Consider the following 19,991-nt stretch of genomic DNA (forward strand, 5'->3'; position numbering starts at 1 on the left):
CCGGAGTAGGCCAGAGAGCCCAGTGTGCTCTTCACAGATCACTCCATCTCTCCTAAAGCCCAACACCAGGCTAACATACAGCAGAGTATGCAGCTTTGGCCTTGGAGAGGTCTTTTCGACTCTCTCTCCCCCGGTATGCAACATGTTCAGGAGTTGGTCCCAGGGTAAGTTCTATTGAGATTCAAATCTCTGCACTTTCCACGCTATTAAGAACTGATTGGGCCTTCCCTTGTCATCATCCCATTTGCTCAGGCCTTGATGAGAATTTGTCCAGCAAGAGCATTCCCTTTTCCCAGCTGGGACCTGTCTTTGATGCTGGCTGTTCCATCTCATTCCCCGAAAAGAAAAGAAAATCGTTTCTCCCCGTCGGGGAATTGAACCCCGGTCTCCCGCGTGACAGGCGGGGATACTCACCACTATACTAACGAGGACCACAATGGCCATGTAGTGCTTCTTGCGGCTGCCGCCGCCGCCCCTCCTCCTGGTAAAGGCACTTAGGGCCACAGGGAAAAGCCAGAGTTAAATTGCAGAGGTGGTCTGAAGCATTCGTGACCTCTGAAACTGTGACAAAGCTGGTGTTGTGCAGGGTGGCCATGAGATGACTTTCCCCAATTGCCATGTACAGCAAACCCGAGCAAACACTTTCTTCTGGAAAGAGCATTACAAGGACTTAAGATGTCCAGCACCAGAGAGGTGCGTGGGTAACTGGGTAGAAAAGAAAGATGTTTCTCCCCGTCGGGGAATCGAACCCCGGTCTCCCGCGTGACAGGCGGGGATACTCACCACTATACTAACGAGGACCACTTGGCATTCCTTTCCTGCTCCTGGTAAAAATACTTAGGGCTTCAGATATTTTCTTTTAATAGAGCTCTCTGCATCACGGCTTAGCGCCTGGCAATGGGATGGCCCTGAGCAGCATGCTTATAATAAGCCACGCTCACTAAATCCACAACCAGCCACGTAATCACCAGCTTATGGTATCAGTGGCCATAAGACACATATTGATTTTCCACAAATAAATGAAGCGTGAGTCTCCACAGAAGGTCCCACCGAGATTTGAACTCGGATCGCTGGATTCAGAGTCCAGAGTGCTAACCATTACACCATGGAACCCCTGGTTGAGTACAGGAGCTAGGAGCTCTGCTTTCTGTTGTACTGAGATGTCCGTAGGTTATGGCCCCCATCCCCTTTAACCCCCTAGGATCCTTTTTTCCACTCCTTTAAAGGTCACAAACACACTTTTTGAAGCTCTGGCACTTTCAGTTGCTTGAACAAAAAAGCCTTTTGGGAGATTTTCTCCATCTGGAAAGAGCATTACAAGGACTTAAGCTGTCCAGCGAGGCGCATGGGTAAGTGGGTTGAAAAGAAAGTCGCTTCTCCCCGTCGGGGAATCGAACCCCGGTCTCCCGCGTGACAGGCGGGGATACTCACCACTATACTAACGAGGACCGCTTGCCACCCTTTTCCTGCCCCTGGTAAAAATACTTAGGGCTGCAGATATTTTCTTTTAATAGAGCTCTCTGCATCACGGGTTAGCGCCTGGCAATGGGATGGCCCTGGGCAGCATGCTTATAATAAGCCACGCTCACTAAATCCACAACCAGCCATGTAATCAGAAGCTTATGGTATCAGTGGCCATAAGAAACATACTGATTTTCCACAAAGAAATGAAGCGTGATTCTCCACAATAGGTTCCACCGAGATTTGAACTCGGATCACTGGATTCAAAGTCCAGAGTGCTAACCATTACACCATGGAACCCCTTGGCCAGTGCAAGCACTCTACACTCTGCTTTCTACAGTACTTAGATGTCCGTAGGTTATGCCCCCGTTCCCTTTCACCCCCTAGGACCAGCCAGTCTATAAACTTTTCCCCAGACGCGGAAGAGGATGCAGAAGAGGATTGCGCTGGCTTCAGCTGCCCACAACAGAGATGGCAACGCTGGAGAAGAAATTTTAAAAGTGAGTATTTCTTCTTGTAGGTAAGTGCGACCCGGGACAGATCAGAGGCTAGCCATTGTGGAATGTACTAGCCCTGACTGTCCCGGGGGTATGTTCACTGAAAAAAAATTTTCGTGCCCGGGAACTCCGCTTTAAGCCCTCAGGATTGTTGTATCTAACCAGGTGACTATGGTTGTGGATGAGGCTGGATGATCCTTTTTTCGACTCCTTTAAAGGTCACAAACACACTTTTTGAAGCTCTGGCACTTTCAGTTGCTTGAACAAAAAAGCCTTTTGGGAGATTTTCTCCATCAGGGGTATGGTGATTTTTCAAAGAGGGATCCAGAAACACCATGACTTGTTTAACATGAAAAGACGGTGAAACTCTCAAGATGAAATGAGGCATGCGGTAGACCGGAGTAGGCCAGAGAGCCCAGTGTGCTCTTCACAGATCACTCCATCTCTCCTAAAGCCCAACACCAGGCTAACATACAGCAGAGTATGCAGCTTTGGCCTTGGAGAGGTCTTTTCGACTCTCTCTCCCCCGGTATGCAACATGTTCAGGAGTTGGTCCCAGGGTAAGTTCTATTGAGATTCAAATCTCTGCACTTTCCACGCTATTAAGAACTGATTGGGCCTTCCCTTGTCATCATCCCATTTGCTCAGGCCTTGATGAGAATTTGTCCAGCAAGAGCATTCCCTTTTCCCAGCTGGGACCTGTCTTTGATGCTGGCTGTTCCATCTCATTCCCCGAAAAGAAAAGAAAATCGTTTCTCCCCGTCGGGGAATTGAACCCCGGTCTCCCGCGTGACAGGCGGGGATACTCACCACTATACTAACGAGGACCACAATGGCCATGTAGTGCTTCTTGCGGCTGCCGCCGCCGCCGCCGCCCCTCCTCCTGGTAAAGGCACTTAGGGCCACAGGGAAAAGCCAGAGTTAAATTGCAGAGGTGGTCTGAAGCATTCGTGACCTCTGAAACTGTGACAAAGCTGGTGTTGTGCAGGGTGGCCATGAGATGACTTTCCCCAATTGCCATGTACAGCAAACCCGAGCAAACACTTTCTTCTGGAAAGAGCATTACAAGGACTTAAGATGTCCAGCACCAGAGAGGTGCGTGGGTAACTGGGTAGAAAAGAAAGATGTTTCTCCCCGTCGGGGAATCGAACCCCGGTCTCCCGCGTGACAGGCGGGGATACTCACCACTATACTAACGAGGACCACTTGGCATTCCTTTCCTGCTCCTGGTAAAAATACTTAGGGCTTCAGATATTTTCTTTTAATAGAGCTCTCTGCATCACGGCTTAGCGCCTGGCAATGGGATGGCCCTGAGCAGCATGCTTATAATAAGCCACGCTCACTAAATCCACAACCAGCCACGTAATCACCAGCTTATGGTATCAGTGGCCATAAGACACATATTGATTTTCCACAAATAAATGAAGCGTGAGTCTCCACAGAAGGTCCCACCGAGATTTGAACTCGGATCGCTGGATTCAGAGTCCAGAGTGCTAACCATTACACCATGGAACCCCTGGTTGAGTACAGGAGCTAGGAGCTCTGCTTTCTGTTGTACTGAGATGTCCGTAGGTTATGGCCCCCATCCCCTTTAACCCCCTAGGATCCTTTTTTCCACTCCTTTAAAGGTCACAAACACACTTTTTGAAGCTCTGGCACTTTCAGTTGCTTGAACAAAAAAGCCTTTTGGGAGATTTTCTCCATCTGGAAAGAGCATTACAAGGACTTAAGCTGTCCAGCGAGGCGCATGGGTAAGTGGGTTGAAAAGAAAGTCGCTTCTCCCCGTCGGGGAATCGAACCCCGGTCTCCCGCGTGACAGGCGGGGATACTCACCACTATACTAACGAGGACCGCTTGCCACCCTTTTCCTGCCCCTGGTAAAAATACTTAGGGCTGCAGATATTTTCTTTTAATAGAGCTCTCTGCATCACGGGTTAGCGCCTGGCAATGGGATGGCCCTGGGCAGCATGCTTATAATAAGCCACGCTCACTAAATCCACAACCAGCCATGTAATCAGAAGCTTATGGTATCAGTGGCCATAAGAAACATACTGATTTTCCACAAAGAAATGAAGCGTGATTCTCCACAATAGGTTCCACCGAGATTTGAACTCGGATCACTGGATTCAAAGTCCAGAGTGCTAACCATTACACCATGGAACCCCTTGGCCAGTGCAAGCACTCTACACTCTGCTTTCTACAGTACTTAGATGTCCGTAGGTTATGCCCCCGTTCCCTTTCACCCCCTAGGACCAGCCAGTCTATAAACTTTTCCCCAGACGCGGAAGAGGATGCAGAAGAGGATTGCGCTGGCTTCAGCTGCCCACAACAGAGATGGCAACGCTGGAGAAGAAATTTTAAAAGTGAGTATTTCTTCTTGTAGGTAAGTGCGACCCGGGACAGATCAGAGGCTAGCCATTGTGGAATGTACTAGCCCTGACTGTCCCGGGGGTATGTTCACTGAAAAAAAATTTTCGTGCCCGGGAACTCCGCTTTAAGCCCTCAGGATTGTTGTATCTAACCAGGTGACTATGGTTGTGGATGAGGCTGGATGATCCTTTTTTCGACTCCTTTAAAGGTCACAAACACACTTTTTGAAGCTCTGGCACTTTCAGTTGCTTGAACAAAAAAGCCTTTTGGGAGATTTTCTCCATCAGGGGTATGGTGATTTTTCAAAGAGGGATCCAGAAACACCATGACTTGTTTAACATGAAAAGACGGTGAAACTCTCAAGATGAAATGAGGCATGCGGTAGACCGGAGTAGGCCAGAGAGCCCAGTGTGCTCTTCACAGATCACTCCATCTCTCCTAAAGCCCAACACCAGGCTAACATACAGCAGAGTATGCAGCTTTGGCCTTGGAGAGGTCTTTTCGACTCTCTCTCCCCCGGTATGCAACATGTTCAGGAGTTGGTCCCAGGGTAAGTTCTATTGAGATTCAAATCTCTGCACTTTCCACGCTATTAAGAACTGATTGGGCCTTCCCTTGTCATCATCCCATTTGCTCAGGCCTTGATGAGAATTTGTCCAGCAAGAGCATTCCCTTTTCCCAGCTGGGACCTGTCTTTGATGCTGGCTGTTCCATCTCATTCCCCGAAAAGAAAAGAAAATCGTTTCTCCCCGTGGGGGAATTGAACCCCGGTCTCCCGCGTGACAGGCGGGGATACTCACCACTATACTAACGAGGACCACAATGGCCATGTAGTGCTTCTTGCGGCTGCCGCCGCCGCCGCCCCTCCTCCTGGTAAAGGCACTTAGGGCCACAGGGAAAAGCCAGAGTTAAATTGCAGAGGTGGTCTGAAGCATTCGTGACCTCTGAAACTGTGACAAAGCTGGTGTTGTGCAGGGTGGCCATGAGATGACTTTCCCCAATTGCCATGTACAGCAAACCCGAGCAAACACTTTCTTCTGGAAAGAGCATTACAAGGACTTAAGATGTCCAGCACCAGAGAGGTGCGTGGGTAACTGGGTAGAAAAGAAAGATGTTTCTCCCCGTCGGGGAATCGAACCCCGGTCTGCCGCGTGACAGGCGGGGATACTCACCACTATACTAACGAGGACCACTTGGCATTCCTTTCCTGCTCCTGGTAAAAATACTTAGGGCTTCAGATATTTTCTTTTAATAGAGCTCTCTGCATCACGGCTTAGCGCCTGGCAATGGGATGGCCCTGAGCAGCATGCTTATAATAAGCCACGCTCACTAAATCCACAACCAGCCACGTAATCACCAGCTTATGGTATCAGTGGCCATAAGACACATATTGATTTTCCACAAATAAATGAAGCGTGAGTCTCCACAGAAGGTCCCACCGAGATTTGAACTCGGATCGCTGGATTCAGAGTCCAGAGTGCTAACCATTACACCATGGAACCCCTGGTTGAGTACAGGAGCTAGGAGCTAGGAGCTAGGAGCTAGGAGCTAGGAGCTAGGAGCTCTGCTTTCTGTTGTACTGAGATGTCCGTAGGTTATGGCCCCCATCCCCTTTAACCCCCTAGGATCCTTTTTTCCACTCCTTTAAAGGTCACAAACACACTTTTTGAAGCTCTGGCACTTTCAGTTGCTTGAACAAAAAAGCCTTTTGGGAGATTTTCTCCATCTGGAAAGAGCATTACAAGGACTTAAGCTGTCCAGCGAGGCGCATGGGTAAGTGGGTTGAAAAGAAAGTCGCTTCTCCCCGTCGGGGAATCGAACCCCGGTCTCCCGCGTGACAGGCGGGGATACTCACCACTATACTAACGAGGACCGCTTGCCACCCTTTTCCTGCCCCTGGTAAAAATACTTAGGGCTGCAGATATTTTCTTTTAATAGAGCTCTCTGCATCACGGGTTAGCGCCTGGCAATGGGATGGCCCTGGGCAGCATGCTTATAATAAGCCACGCTCACTAAATCCACAACCAGCCATGTAATCAGAAGCTTATGGTATCAGTGGCCATAAGAAACATACTGATTTTCCACAAAGAAATGAAGCGTGATTCTCCACAATAGGTTCCACCGAGATTTGAACTCGGATCACTGGATTCAAAGTCCAGAGTGCTAACCATTACACCATGGAACCCCTTGGCCAGTGCAAGCACTCTACACTCTGCTTTCTACAGTACTTAGATGTCCGTAGGTTATGCCCCCGTTCCCTTTCACCCCCTAGGACCAGCCAGTCTATAAACTTTTCCCCAGACGCGGAAGAGGATGCAGAAGAGGATTGCGCTGGCTTCAGCTGCCCACAACAGAGATGGCAACGCTGGAGAAGAAATTTTAAAAGTGAGTATTTCTTCTTGTAGGTAAGTGCGACCCGGGACAGATCAGAGGCTAGCCATTGTGGAATGTACTAGCCCTGACTGTCCCGGGGGTATGTTCACTGAAAAAAAATTTTCGTGCCCGGGAACTCCGCTTTAAGCCCTCAGGATTGTTGTATCTAACCAGGTGACTATGGTTGTGGATGAGGCTGGATGATCCTTTTTTCGACTCCTTTAAAGGTCACAAACACACTTTTTGAAGCTCTGGCACTTTCAGTTGCTTGAACAAAAAAGCCTTTTGGGAGATTTTCTCCATCAGGGGTATGGTGATTTTTCAAAGAGGGATCCAGAAACACCATGACTTGTTTAACATGAAAAGACGGTGAAACTCTCAAGATGAAATGAGGCATGCGGTAGACCGGAGTAGGCCAGAGAGCCCAGTGTGCTCTTCACAGATCACTCCATCTCTCCTAAAGCCCAACACCAGGCTAACATACAGCAGAGTATGCAGCTTTGGCCTTGGAGAGGTCTTTTCGACTCTCTCTCCCCCGGTATGCAACATGTTCAGGAGTTGGTCCCAGGGTAAGTTCTATTGAGATTCAAATCTCTGCACTTTCCACGCTATTAAGAACTGATTGGGCCTTCCCTTGTCATCATCCCATTTGCTCAGGCCTTGATGAGAATTTGTCCAGCAAGAGCATTCCCTTTTCCCAGCTGGGACCTGTCTTTGATGCTGGCTGTTCCATCTCATTCCCCGAAAAGAAAAGAAAATCGTTTCTCCCCGTCGGGGAATTGAACCCCGGTCTCCCGCGTGACAGGCGGGGATACTCACCACTATACTAACGAGGACCACAATGGCCATGTAGTGCTTCTTGCGGCTGCCGCCGCCGCCGCCCCTCCTCCTGGTAAAGGCACTTAGGGCCACAGGGAAAAGCCAGAGTTAAATTGCAGAGGTGGTCTGAAGCATTCGTGACCTCTGAAACTGTGACAAAGCTGGTGTTGTGCAGGGTGGCCATGAGATGACTTTCCCCAATTGCCATGTACAGCAAACCCGAGCAAACACTTTCTTCTGGAATAACAAGGACTTATAATAAGCCACGCTCACTAAATCCACAACCAGCCATGTAATCAGAAGCTTATGGTATCAGTGGCCATAAGAAACATACTGATTTTTCACAAATAAATGAAGCGTGAGTCTCCACAGAAGGTCCCACCGAGATTTGAACTCGGATCGCTGGATTCAGAGTCCAGAGTGCTAACCATTACACCATGGAACCCCTGGTTGAGTACAGGAGCTAGGAGCTCTGCTTTCTGTTGTACTGAGATGTCCGTAGGTTATGGCCCCCATCCCCTTTAACCCCCTAGGATCCTTTTTTCCACTCCTTTAAAGGTCACAAACACACTTTTTGAAGCTCTGGCACTTTCAGTTGCTTGAACAAAAAAGCCTTTTGGGAGATTTTCTCCATCTGGAAAGAGCATTACAAGGACTTAAGCTGTCCAGCGAGGCGCATGGGTAAGTGGGTTGAAAAGAAAGTCGCTTCTCCCCGTCGGGGAATCGAACCCCGGTCTCCCGCGTGACAGGCGGGGATACTCACCACTATACTAACGAGGACCGCTTGCCACCCTTTTCCTGCCCCTGGTAAAAATACTTAGGGCTGCAGATATTTTCTTTTAATAGAGCTCTCTGCATCACGGGTTAGCGCCTGGCAATGGGATGGCCCTGGGCAGCATGCTTATAATAAGCCACGCTCACTAAATCCACAACCAGCCATGTAATCAGAAGCTTATGGTATCAGTGGCCATAAGAAACATACTGATTTTCCACAAAGAAATGAAGCGTGATTCTCCACAATAGGTTCCACCGAGATTTGAACTCGGATCACTGGATTCAAAGTCCAGAGTGCTAACCATTACACCATGGAACCCCTTGGCCAGTGCAAGCACTCTACACTCTGCTTTCTACAGTACTTAGATGTCCGTAGGTTATGCCCCCGTTCCCTTTCACCCCCTAGGACCAGCCAGTCTATAAACTTTTCCCCAGACGCGGAAGAGGATGCAGAAGAGGATTGCGCTGGCTTCAGCTGCCCACAACAGAGATGGCAACGCTGGAGAAGAAATTTTAAAAGTGAGTATTTCTTCTTGTAGGTAAGTGCGACCCGGGACAGATCAGAGGCTAGCCATTGTGGAATGTACTAGCCCTGACTGTCCCGGGGGTATGTTCACTGAAAAAAAATTTTCGTGCCCGGGAACTCCGCTTTAAGCCCTCAGGATTGTTGTATCTAACCAGGTGACTATGGTTGTGGATGAGGCTGGATGATCCTTTTTTCGACTCCTTTAAAGGTCACAAACACACTTTTTGAAGCTCTGGCACTTTCAGTTGCTTGAACAAAAAAGCCTTTTGGGAGATTTTCTCCATCAGGGGTATGGTGATTTTTCAAAGAGGGATCCAGAAACACCATGACTTGTTTAACATGAAAAGACGGTGAAACTCTCAAGATGAAATGAGGCATGCGGTAGACCGGAGTAGGCCAGAGAGCCCAGTGTGCTCTTCACAGATCACTCCATCTCTCCTAAAGCCCAACACCAGGCTAACATACAGCAGAGTATGCAGCTTTGGCCTTGGAGAGGTCTTTTCGACTCTCTCTCCCCCGGTATGCAACATGTTCAGGAGTTGGTCCCAGGGTAAGTTCTATTGAGATTCAAATCTCTGCACTTTCCACGCTATTAAGAACTGATTGGGCCTTCCCTTGTCATCATCCCATTTGCTCAGGCCTTGATGAGAATTTGTCCAGCAAGAGCATTCCCTTTTCCCAGCTGGGACCTGTCTTTGATGCTGGCTGTTCCATCTCATTCCCCGAAAAGAAAAGAAAATCGTTTCTCCCCGTCGGGGAATTGAACCCCGGTCTCCCGCGTGACAGGCGGGGATACTCACCACTATACTAACGAGGACCACAATGGCCATGTAGTGCTTCTTGCGGCTGCCGCCGCCGCCGCCCCTCCTCCTGGTAAAGGCACTTAGGGCCACAGGGAAAAGCCAGAGTTAAATTGCAGAGGTGGTCTGAAGCATTCGTGACCTCTGAAACTGTGACAAAGCTGGTGTTGTGCAGGGTGGCCATGAGATGACTTTCCCCAATTGCCATGTACAGCAAACCCGAGCAAACACTTTCTTCTGGAAAGAGCATTACAAGGACTTAAGATGTCCAGCACCAGAGAGGTGCGTGGGTAACTGGGTAGAAAAGAAAGATGTTTCTCCCCGTCGGGGAATCGAACCCCGGTCTCCCGCGTGACAGGCGGGGATACTCACCACTATACTAACGAGGACCACTTGGCATTCCTTTCCTGCTCCTGGTAAAAATACTTAGGGCTTCAGATATTTTCTTTTAATAGAGCTCTCTGCATCACGGCTTAGCGCCTGGCAATGGGATGGCCCTGAGCAGCATGCTTATAATAAGCCACGCTCACTAAATCCACAACCAGCCACGTAATCACCAGCTTATGGTATCAGTGGCCATAAGACACATATTGATTTTCCACAAATAAATGAAGCGTGAGTCTCCACAGAAGGTCCCACCGAGATTTGAACTCGGATCGCTGGATTCAGAGTCCAGAGTGCTAACCATTACACCATGGAACCCCTGGTTGAGTACAGGAGCTAGGAGCTAGGAGCTCTGCTTTCTGTTGTACTGAGATGTCCGTAGGTTATGGCCCCCATCCCCTTTAACCCCCTAGGATCCTTTTTTCCACTCCTTTAAAGGTCACAAACACACTTTTTGAAGCTCTGGCACTTTCAGTTGCTTGAACAAAAAAGCCTTTTGGGAGATTTTCTCCATCTGGAAAGAGCATTACAAGGACTTAAGCTGTCCAGCGAGGCGCATGGGTAAGTGGGTTGAAAAGAAAGTCGCTTCTCCCCGTCGGGGAATCGAACCCCGGTCTCCCGCGTGACAGGCGGGGATACTCACCACTATACTAACGAGGACCGCTTGCCACCCTTTTCCTGCCCCTGGTAAAAATACTTAGGGCTGCAGATATTTTCTTTTAATAGAGCTCTCTGCATCACGGGTTAGCGCCTGGCAATGGGATGGCCCTGGGCAGCATGCTTATAATAAGCCACGCTCACTAAATCCACAACCAGCCATGTAATCAGAAGCTTATGGTATCAGTGGCCATAAGAAACATACTGATTTTCCACAAAGAAATGAAGCGTGATTCTCCACAATAGGTTCCACCGAGATTTGAACTCGGATCACTGGATTCAAAGTCCAGAGTGCTAACCATTACACCATGGAACCCCTTGGCCAGTGCAAGCACTCTACACTCTGCTTTCTACAGTACTTAGATGTCCGTAGGTTATGCCCCCGTTCCCTTTCACCCCCTAGGACCAGCCAGTCTATAAACTTTTCCCCAGACGCGGAAGAGGATGCAGAAGAGGATTGCGCTGGCTTCAGCTGCCCACAACAGAGATGGCAACGCTGGAGAAGAAATTTTAAAAGTGAGTATTTCTTCTTGTAGGTAAGTGCGACCCGGGACAGATCAGAGGCTAGCCATTGTGGAATGTACTAGCCCTGACTGTCCCGGGGGTATGTTCACTGAAAAAAAATTTTCGTGCCCGGGAACTCCGCTTTAAGCCCTCAGGATTGTTGTATCTAACCAGGTGACTATGGTTGTGGATGAGGCTGGATGATCCTTTTTTCGACTCCTTTAAAGGTCACAAACACACTTTTTGAAGCTCTGGCACTTTCAGTTGCTTGAACAAAAAAGCCTTTTGGGAGATTTTCTCCATCAGGGGTATGGTGATTTTTCAAAGAGGGATCCAGAAACACCATGACTTGTTTAACATGAAAAGACGGTGAAACTCTCAAGATGAAATGAGGCATGCGGTAGACCGGAGTAGGCCAGAGAGCCCAGTGTGCTCTTCACAGATCACTCCATCTCTCCTAAAGCCCAACACCAGGCTAACATACAGCAGAGTATGCAGCTTTGGCCTTGGAGAGGTCTTTTCGACTCTCTCTCCCCCGGTATGCAACATGTTCAGGAGTTGGTCCCAGGGTAAGTTCTATTGAGATTCAAATCTCTGCACTTTCCACGCTATTAAGAACTGATTGGGCCTTCCCTTGTCATCATCCCATTTTCTCAGGCCTTGATGAGAATTTGTCCAGCAAGAGCATTCCCTTTTCCCAGCTGGGACCTGTCTTTGATGCTGGCTGTTCCATCTCATTCCCCGAAAAGAAAAGAAAATCGTTTCTCCCCGTCGGGGAATTGAACCCCGGTCTCCCGCGTGACAGGCGGGGATACTCACCACTATACTAACGAGGACCACAATGGCCATGTAGTGCTTCTTGCGGCTGCCGCCGCCGCCGCCCCTCCTCCTGGTAAAGGCACTTAGGGCCACAGGGAAAAGCCAGAGTTAAATTGCAGAGGTGGTCTGAAGCATTCGTGACCTCTGAAACTGTGACAAAGCTGGTGTTGTGCAGGGTGGCCATGAGATGACTTTCCCCAATTGCCATGTACAGCAAACCCGAGCAAACACTTTCTTCTGGAAAGAGCATTACAAGGACTTAAGATGTCCAGCACCAGAGAGGTGCGTGGGTAACTGGGTAGAAAAGAAAGATGTTTCTCCCCGTCGGGGAATCGAACCCCGGTCTCCCGCGTGACAGGCGGGGATACTCACCACTATACTAACGAGGACCACTTGGCATTCCTTTCCTGCTCCTGGTAAAAATACTTAGGGCTTCAGATATTTTCTTTTAATAGAGCTCTCTGCATCACGGCTTAGCGCCTGGCAATGGGATGGCCCTGAGCAGCATGCTTATAATAAGCCACGCTCACTAAATCCACAACCAGCCACGTAATCACCAGCTTATGGTATCAGTGGCCATAAGACACATATTGATTTTCCACAAATAAATGAAGCGTGAGTCTCCACAGAAGGTCCCACCGAGATTTGAACTCGGATCGCTGGATTCAGAGTCCAGAGTGCTAACCATTACACCATGGAACCCCTGGTTGAGTACAGGAGCTAGGAGCTCTGCTTTCTGTTGTACTGAGATGTCCGTAGGTTATGGCCCCCATCCCCTTTAACCCCCTAGGATCCTTTTTTCCACTCCTTTAAAGGTCACAAACACACTTTTTGAAGCTCTGGCACTTTCAGTTGCTTGAACAAAAAAGCCTTTTGGGAGATTTTCTCCATCTGGAAAGAGCATTACAAGGACTTAAGCTGTCCAGCGAGGCGCATGGGTAAGTGGGTTGAAAAGAAAGTCGCTTCTCCCCGTCGGGGAATCGAACCCCGGTCTCCCGCGTGACAGGCGGGGATACTCACCACTATACTAACGAGGACCGCTTGCCACCCTTTTCCTGCCCCTGGTAAAAATACTTAGGGCTGCAGATATTTTCTTTTAATAGAGCTCTCTGCATCACGGGTTAGCGCCTGGCAATGGGATGGCCCTGGGCAGCATGCTTATAATAAGCCACGCTCACTAAATCCACAACCAGCCATGTAATCAGAAGCTTATGGTATCAGTGGCCATAAGAAACATACTGATTTTCCACAAAGAAATGAAGCGTGATTCTCCACAATAGGTTCCACCGAGATTTGAACTCGGATCACTGGATTCAAAGTCCAGAGTGCTAACCATTACACCATGGAACCCCTTGGCCAGTGCAAGCACTCTACACTCTGCTTTCTACAGTACTTAGATGTCCGTAGGTTATGCCCCCGTTCCCTTTCACCCCCTAGGACCAGCCAGTCTATAAACTTTTCCCCAGACGCGGAAGAGGATGCAGAAGAGGATTGCGCTGGCTTCAGCTGCCCACAACAGAGATGGCAACGCTGGAGAAGAAATTTTAAAAGTGAGTATTTCTTCTTGTAGGTAAGTGCGACCCGGGACAGATCAGAGGCTAGCCATTGTGGAATGTACTAGCCCTGACTGTCCCGGGGGTATGTTCACTGAAAAAAAATTTTCGTGCCCGGGAACTCCGCTTTAAGCCCTCAGGATTGTTGTATCTAACCAGGTGACTATGGTTGTGGATGAGGCTGGATGATCCTTTTTTCGACTCCTTTAAAGGTCACAAACACACTTTTTGAAGCTCTGGCACTTTCAGTTGCTTGAACAAAAAAGCCTTTTGGGAGATTTTCTCCATCAGGGGTATGGTGATTTTTCAAAGAGGGATCCAGAAACACCATGACTTGTTTAACATGAAAAGACGGTGAAACTCTCAAGATGAAATGAGGCATGCGGTAGACCGGAGTAGGCCAGAGAGCCCAGTGTGCTCTTCACAGATCACTCCATCTCTCCTAAAGCCCAACACCAGGCTAACATACAGCAGAGTATGCAGCTTTGGCCTTGGAGAGGTCTTTTCGACTCTCTCTCCCCCGGTATGCAACATGTTCAGGAGTTGGTCCCAGGGTAAGTTCTATTGAGATTCAAATCTCTGCACTTTCCACGCTATTAAGAACTGATTGGGCCTTCCCTTGTCATCATCCCATTTGCTCAGGCCTTGATGAGAATTTGTCCAGCAAGAGCATTCCCTTTTCCCAGCTGGGACCTGTCTTTGATGCTGGCTGTTCCATCTCATTCCCCGAAAAGAAAAGAAAATCGTTTCTCCCCGTCGGGGAATTGAACCCCGGTCTCCCGCGTGACAGGCGGGGATACTCACCACTATACTAACGAGGACCACAATGGCCATGTAGTGCTTCTTGCGGCTGCCGCCGCCGCCCCTCCTCCTGGTAAAGGCACTTAGGGCCACAGGGAAAAGCCAGAGTTAAATTGCAGAGGTGGTCTGAAGCATTCGTGACCTCTGAAACTGTGACAAAGCTGGTGTTGTGCAGGGTGGCCATGAGATGACTTTCCCCAATTGCCATGTACAGCAAACCCGAGCAAACACTTTCTTCTGGAAAGAGCATTACAAGGACTTAAGATGTCCAGCACCAGAGAGGTGCGTGGGTAACTGGGTAGAAAAGAAAGATGTTTCTCCCCGTCGGGGAATCGAACCCCGGTCTCCCGCGTGACAGGCGGGGATACTCACCACTATACTAACGAGGACCGCTTGCCACCCTTTTCCTGCCCCTGGTAAAAATACTTAGGGCTGCAGATATTTTCTTTTAATAGAGCTCTCTGCATCACGGGTTAGCGCCTGGCAATGGGATGGCCCTGGGCAGCATGCTTATAATAAGCCACGCTCACTAAATCCACAACCAGCCATGTAATCAGAAGCTTATGGTATCAGTGGCCATAAGACACATATTGATTTTCCACAAATAAATGAAGCGTGAGTCTCCACAGAAGGTCCCACCGAGATTTGAACTCGGATCGCTGGATTCAGAGTCCAGAGTGCTAACCATTACACCATGGAACCCCTTGGCCAGTGCAAGCACTCTACACTCTGCTTTCTACAGTACTTAGATGTCCGTAGGTTATGCCCCCGTTCCCTTTCACCCCCTAGGACCAGCCAGTCTATAAACTTTTCCCCAGACGCGGAAGAGGATGCAGAAGAGGATTGCGCTGGCTTCAGCTGCCCACAACAGAGATGGCAACGCTGGAGAAGAAATTTTAAAAGTGAGTATTTCTTCTTGTAGGTAAGTGCGACCCGGGACAGATCAGAGGCTAGCCATTGTGGAATGTACTAGCCCTGACTGTCCCGGGGGTATGTTCACTGAAAAAAAATTTTCGTGCCCGGGAACTCCGCTTTAAGCCCTCAGGATTGTTGTATCTAACCAGGTGACTATGGTTGTGGATGAGGCTGGATGATCCTTTTTTCGACTCCTTTAAAGGTCACAAACACACTTTTTGAAGCTCTGGCACTTTCAGTTGCTTGAACAAAAAAGCCTTTTGGGAGATTTTCTCCATCAGGGGTATGGTGATTTTTCAAAGAGGGATCCAGAAACACCATGACTTGTTTAACATGAAAAGACGGTGAAACTCTCAAGATGAAATGAGGCATGCGGTAGACCGGAGTAGGCCAGAGAGCCCAGTGTGCTCTTCACAGATCACTCCATCTCTCCTAAAGCCCAACACCAGGCTAACATACAGCAGAGTATGCAGCTTTGGCCTTGGAGAGGTCTTTTCGACTCTCTCTCCCCCGGTATGCAACATGTTCAGGAGTTGGTCCCAGGGTAAGTTCTATTGAGATTCAAATCTCTGCACTTTCCACGCTATTAAGAACTGATTGGGCCTTCCCTTGTCATCATCCCATTTGCTCAGGCCTTGATGAGAATTTGTCCAGCAAGAGCATTCCCTTTTCCCAGCTGGGACCTGTCTTTGATGCTGGCTGTTCCATCTCATTCCCCGAAAAGAAAAGAAAATCGTTTCTCCCCGTCGGGGAATTGAACCCCGGTCTCCCGCGTGACAGGCGGGGATACTCACCACTATACTAACGAGGACCACAATGGCCATGTAGTGCTTCTTGCGGCTGCCGCCGCCGCCCCTCCTCCTGGTAAAGGCACTTAGGGCCACAGGGAAAAGCCAGAGTTAAATTGCAGAGGTGGTCTGAAGCATTCGTGACCTCTGAAACTGTGACAAAGCTGGTGTTGTGCAGGGTGGCCATGAGATGACTTTCCCCAATTGCCATGTACAGCAAACCCGAGCAAACACTTTCTTCTGGAAAGAGCATTACAAGGACTTAAGATGTCCAGCACCAGAGAGGTGCGTGGGTAACTGGGTAGAAAAGAAAGATGTTTCTCCCCGTCGGGGAATCGAACCCCGGTCTCCCGCGTGACAGGCGGGGATACTCACCACTATACTAACGAGGACCGCTTGCCACCCTTTTCCTGCCCCTGGTAAAAATACTTAGGGCTGCAGATATTTTCTTTTAATAGAGCTCTCTGCATCACGGGTTAGCGCCTGGCAATGGGATAGCCCTGGGCAGCATGCTTATAATAAGCCACGCTCACTAAATCCACAACCAGCCATGTAATCAGAAGCTTATGGTATCAGTGGCCATAAGACACATATTGATTTTCCACAAATAAATGAAGCGTGAGTCTCCACAGAAGGTCCCACCGAGATTTGAACTCGGATCGCTGGATTCAGAGTCCAGAGTGCTAACCATTACACCATGGAACCCCTTGGCCAGTGCAAGCACTCTACACTCTGCTTTCTACAGTACTTAGATGTCCGTAGGTTATGCCCCCGTTCCCTTTCACCCCCTAGGACCAGCCAGTCTATAAACTTTTCCCCAGACGCGGAAGAGGATGCAGAAGAGGATTGCGCTGGCTTCAGCTGCCCACAACAGAGATGGCAACGCTGGAGAAGAAATTTTAAAAGTGAGTATTTCTTCTTGTAGGTAAGTGCGACCCGGGACAGATCAGAGGCTAGCCATTGTGGAATGTACTAGCCCTGACTGTCCCGGGGGTATGTTCACTGAAAAAAAATTTTCGTGCCCGGGAACTCCGCTTTAAGCCCTCAGGATTGTTGTATCTAACCAGGTGACTATGGTTGTGGATGAGGCTGGATGATCCTTTTTTCGACTCCTTTAAAGGTCACAAACACACTTTTTGAAGCTCTGGCACTTTCAGTTGCTTGAACAAAAAAGCCTTTTGGGAGATTTTCTCCATCAGGGGTATGGTGATTTTTCAAAGAGGGATCCAGAAACACCATGACTTGTTTAACATGAAAAGACGGTGAAACTCTCAAGATGAAATGAGGCATGCGGTAGACCGGAGTAGGCCAGAGAGCCCAGTGTGCTCTTCACAGATCACTCCATCTCTCCTAAAGCCCAACACCAGGCTAACATACAGCAGAGTATGCAGCTTTGGCCTTGGAGAGGTCTTTTCGACTCTCTCTCCCCCGGTATGCAACATGTTCAGGAGTTGGTCCCAGGGTAAGTTCTATTGAGATTCAAATCTCTGCACTTTCCACGCTATTAAGAACTGATTGGGCCTTCCCTTGTCATCATCCCATTTGCTCAGGCCTTGATGAGAATTTGTCCAGCAAGAGCATTCCCTTTTCCCAGCTGGGACCTGTCTTTGATGCTGGCTGTTCCATCTCATTCCCCGAAAAGAAAAGAAAATCGTTTCTCCCCGTCGGGGAATTGAACCCCGGTCTCCCGCGTGACAGGCGGGGATACTCACCACTATACTAACGAGGACCACAATGGCCATGTAGTGCTTCTTGCGGCTGCCGCCGCCGCCCCTCCTCCTGGTAAAGGCACTTAGGGCCACAGGGAAAAGCCAGAGTTAAATTGCAGAGGTGGTCTGAAGCATTCGTGACCTCTGAAACTGTGACAAAGCTGGTGTTGTGCAGGGTGGCCATGAGATGACTTTCCCCAATTGCCATGTACAGCAAACCCGAGCAAACACTTTCTTCTGGAAAGAGCATTACAAGGACTTAAGATGTCCAGCACCAGAGAGGTGCGTGGGTAACTGGGTAGAAAAGAAAGATGTCGGGGAATCGAACCCCGGTCTCCCGCGTGACAGGCGGGGATACTCACCACTATACTAACGAGGACCACTTGGCATTCCTTTCCTGCTCCTGGTAAAAATACTTAGGGCTTCAGATATTTTCTTTTAATAGAGCTCTCTGCATCACGGCTTAGCGCCTGGCAATGGGATGGCCCTGAGCAGCATGCTTATAATAAGCCACGCTCACTAAATCCACAACCAGCCACGTAATCACCAGCTTATGGTATCAGTGGCCATAAGACACATATTGATTTTCCACAAATAAATGAAGCGTGAGTCTCCACAGAAGGTCCCACCGAGATTTGAACTCGGATCGCTGGATTCAGAGTCCAGAGTGCTAACCATTACACCATGGAACCCCTGGTTGAGTACAGGAGCTAGGAGCTCTGCTTTCTGTTGTACTGAGATGTCCGTAGGTTATGGCCCCCATCCCCTTTAACCCCCTAGGATCCTTTTTTCCACTCCTTTAAAGGTCACAAACACACTTTTTGAAGCTCTGGCACTTTCAGTTGCTTGAACAAAAAAGCCTTTTGGGAGATTTTCTCCATCTGGAAAGAGCATTACAAGGACTTAAGCTGTCCAGCGAGGCGCATGGGTAAGTGGGTTGAAAAGAAAGTCGCTTCTCCCCGTCGGGGAATCGAACCCCGGTCTCCCGCGTGACAGGCGGGGATACTCACCACTATACTAACGAGGACCGCTTGCCACCCATTTCCTGCCCCTGGTAAAAATACTTAGGGCTGCAGATATTTTCTTTTAATAGAGCTCTCTGCATCACGGGTTAGCGCCTGGCAATGGGATGGCCCTGGGCAGCATGCTTATAATAAGCCACGCTCACTAAATCCACAACCAGCCATGTAATCAGAAGCTTATGGTATCAGTGGCCATAAGAAACATACTGATTTTCCACAAAGAAATGAAGCGTGATTCTCCACAATAGGTTCCACCGAGATTTGAACTCGGATCACTGGATTCAAAGTCCAGAGTGCTAACCATTACACCATGGAACCCCTTGGCCAGTGCAAGCACTCTACACTCTGCTTTCTACAGTACTTAGATGTCCGTAGGTTATGCCCCCGTTCCCTTTCACCCCCTAGGACCAGCCAGTCTATAAACTTTTCCCCAGACGCGGAAGAGGATGCAGAAGAGGATTGCGCTGGCTTCAGCTGCCCACAACAGAGATGGCAACGCTGGAGAAGAAATTTTAAAAGTGAGTATTTCTTCTTGTAGGTAAGTGCGACCCGGGACAGATCAGAGGCTAGCCATTGTGGAATGTACTAGCCCTGACTGTCCCGGGGGTATGTTCACTGAAAAAAAATTTTCGTGCCCGGGAACTCCGCTTTAAGCCCTCAGGATTGTTGTATCTAACCAGGTGACTATGGTTGTGGATGAGGCTGGATGATCCTTTTTTCGACTCCTTTAAAGGTCACAAACACACTTTTTGAAGCTCTGGCACTTTCAGTTGCTTGAACAAAAAAGCCTTTTGGGAGATTTTCTCCATCAGGGGTATGGTGATTTTTCAAAGAGGGATCCAGAAACACCATGACTTGTTTAACATGAAAAGACGGTGAAACTCTCAAGATGAAATGAGGCATGCGGTAGACCGGAGTAGGCCAGAGAGCCCAGTGTGCTCTTCACAGATCACTCCATCTCTCCTAAAGCCCAACACCAGGCTAACATACAGCAGAGTATGCAGCTTTGGCCTTGGAGAGGTCTTTTCGACTCTCTCTCCCCCGGTATGCAACATGTTCAGGAGTTGGTCCCAGGGTAAGTTCTATTGAGATTCAAATCTCTGCACTTTCCACGCTATTAAGAACTGATTGGGCCTTCCCTTGTCATCATCCCATTTGCTCAGGCCTTGATGAGAATTTGTCCAGCAAGAGCATTCCCTTTTCCCAGCTGGGACCTGTC

The sequence above is a fragment of the Pelophylax lessonae genome (assembly GCF_965119305.1).
Source record: "Pelophylax lessonae genome assembly, chromosome: 3".
Classification (NCBI taxonomy): Eukaryota; Metazoa; Chordata; class Amphibia; order Anura; family Ranidae; genus Pelophylax; species Pelophylax lessonae.